This window comes from Trachemys scripta, chromosome 8 (assembly GCF_013100865.1).
Source record: "Trachemys scripta elegans isolate TJP31775 chromosome 8, CAS_Tse_1.0, whole genome shotgun sequence".
In the NCBI taxonomy this organism is placed as follows: Eukaryota; Metazoa; Chordata; order Testudines; family Emydidae; genus Trachemys; species Trachemys scripta.
Genome location: NC_048305.1, coordinates 11659308 through 11662368, shown reverse-complemented (window position 1 = coordinate 11662368; position 3061 = coordinate 11659308).

Below are 3061 nucleotides of genomic sequence, written 5' to 3'. Positions count from 1 at the left end.
ACGTCTCTTACCACTCAACTTCAGGTATATGGGACTCAGTCCTTTTAAGGTTTATTGTAATTTAAATCCAGGACCTTTAACTTGAACTAGTCCATGCATTGGACAAAGCAGCACTTAGGTAGAATAGCTTCTGACCTTATTGCTGCTGCAACTGCATTCATTAGCAAATTCAGACAAAAATCAGCAGTGGTAGCTCTATAGAGTAATATGGCTCACCTTGCTAACTAAAGGCCTAATGCTGTGAAGCACTGAGTGCCTTCAACTTCCATTGACTTTGGGTCCTAAATTAGCCCATTCGGTATTTAAATCTCCTTCAAAATCTCAAGCGGAATTTGCTGTTCACACTTTAAAGGGGCTGAGATGAGTGTAGAGTCTGGTTTATAAACTGCCTACCTGAAGGGAAGAGATGATGAGGGAACTGCACTCTCAGGCTTCACAGGATTCAATCATTAAAAGAAATACGGCAGATTAAAATTTAATAGTTCTCTTGCTGGTGGTGCTGCAAGTCTATACTGGCCCACGATGCATGTACCCAGACACTTATGGGTTATACATGTCAGAGCAATGGCTGCCTTCCCTGTTGCAAATCTGCAAGGAAAGGGGGAAACAATCTTTCAATAAATTATTTTCAATACAGTCTTAGGGCTCGATTTTTGCTCTCGTTGATTGCAAGGGGAGCATTATTGGGCCTTTGGAAGAGAACCCATCAAACTCCTCAGCACCCCTTCTGAAGGCAGCAATGGAAACATTGTTTGGGAATAAAAGGCAGCTTTTGCTATTGTGTTTAACCCTTCACATTCCAGAAAAAATCCCCTATAAAAATATTTTCTATTTTAAGGTAAAATAAATCAGTAATTTAACTTGTTTTTAATAGAGAGGCAGTTAGTGGTAGTGGTCAATTTCTACATAGATCAGAATAGTAAAGTCAGGAAAGGAAGGATGGTTCAGTACTAGCCTGAAACTTGGGAGACACTGGTTCAATTCCCTGGTCTACCACAGATTTCCTGTGTGACCTTGGACAATTTACTTAGCCCTGGTCTACACTGGGGGGATCGATCTAAGTTAAGCAACTTCAGCTATGTGAATAACATAGCTGAAGTCGACGTATTTAGATCGACTTACTGTGGTGTCTTCACTGCGGTGAGTTGACTGCTGCTGCTCCCCCATCAACTCTGCCTGCGCCTCTCGCGGTGCTGGACTACAGCAGTCGACGGGAGAGCGCTCAGGTTGATTTATCGCATCTAGACTAGACATGATAAATCGATCCCTGCTGGATCGATCGCTGCCTGCTGATCCGGCGGGTAGTGTAGACATACCCTTAGTTGCTCTGTGCCTCAGTTCCCCAATTGTAAAATGGAGATAAATAGTACTTCTCTACCTCACAGGCCTATTAGGATATTAAATTAATTAAAAAAAATTGCAAGGCACTCAGATACAATGGTAATGGGGGCCTAAAACAGACGTATGCACTAAATAGAAACACTTGATTGGACATACAGAATCAGAAACACTAGTTACCAACTCCAGTATGTTGCTTCAATCACTGGTCAATATCAGAACCTTCAGAGGTGCTTTTTGGAGAATATACTCGGTCAGCTGTCAACAATGCTGTGTGTCAGTACATATGTTTTTGTATTTAACAAGTTAGGAAATTAAAACAACACTTAGGATTTATCTAGCACTTTTCATCTCCCAAGTGTTTTATCACCCTACCTAATTAATCTTCACTACATTGCTCCTGAGAGAGCCAAATGTTCTCTCTAATTTACAGATTAGGAAATTGAGACAGAGTAGTTCAGTGACTTGCTCTAGGCCACAAAGGAAGTCATTATCAGAGCTGGCCACACCTCTCTTTTTAAATTAAAATCCTTTTTAATAGTTGAATATGCAGGCAAAAAAGTCACAGGTACATTCTAGTTTGGTGGCTCTTTTTCAGCTTCCAGTTTAAATTACAATAGGGCCTTGTCTACATGACAAAATTAAGTCAACCTAAATTAGGTTGATGCACAGACATCACAGTAATTACTGCGGTGGTTCATGTCCACACTATGCCCCCTCTGTCGGTGGAGCACATCCTCACCAGGAGTGCTTCCACCAACTTAAGTGTGTGGGGATTGTGGGGCACTGACAGCTGGAGCCCCCCCTCCCTGGGGCTGACAGTCAGAGCTGTCACCCCACACAGGGCTCACAGCTGGAGTCCTCCCCCCCAGGACTGTCAGTTGGAGCTGTGAGCCCTGGGGCAGAGGAGCTCCAGCTGTGAACTCCGTGTGGGGCTCCCAGCCAACAGATGATGTAAGTAATGCAGTGCCTACACAGACACTGCGCTGCCTTAACGACATCAATCTAAGCGCTGTAACTCTTGCAGAGGTTTAGTTATTAGGTAAGTGTAGCAGTGGGCAACTTACATGGGTGGGAGCAACATTGTTGTGTAGACACTTAAAGAGTTACATTGACTTAAGCTGCCTTATATTGACCTAACTCTATAGTGTAGAGACCAAGCCTAGGAAACATGATGTGGATTGCAGTCAGGCCAGTTTGCTGGAATCTTGATAGGAGACAGTCCTACCTTATTTCAATGTGCAATGCCAAATTTTCGGTCCTTTTAAATCACTTTTCTTTAATTCACTATTGTTCATAAAACATGGATATGTACAAAATGATATTGCTCTGATTTGGGGTTCCTCAATCCTTGAGGATGGGAATGGAGCACAAACAGCCACTGTGAGAAAGTCTAACCACTCCTGGATAATCATTTCCACTGCAACTAACTGCCCTTATAAAAGTGACAGAAGAAAAGAGACAAGAAAAGAACTCAGGGTGTCAGTCAAGATAAGAACCCCCCAAATCTCATCCCAATTCTCCTCCCTGAACTTTCCCCCCCCACATCCTCTCTTACTGCCCTCCAGGACCTCCCTCCATCTACATCCCCCCACTGATTCTCCCCCTCCCTCCTGGATCTCCAGCTACACCCCCACTGAATCACCCACTCCTCAGTGCTCCCCCCCACATCTACTCTCCCACTGCCCTCCAGGACCTCCCTCCATCTACACCCCCGCCCAGC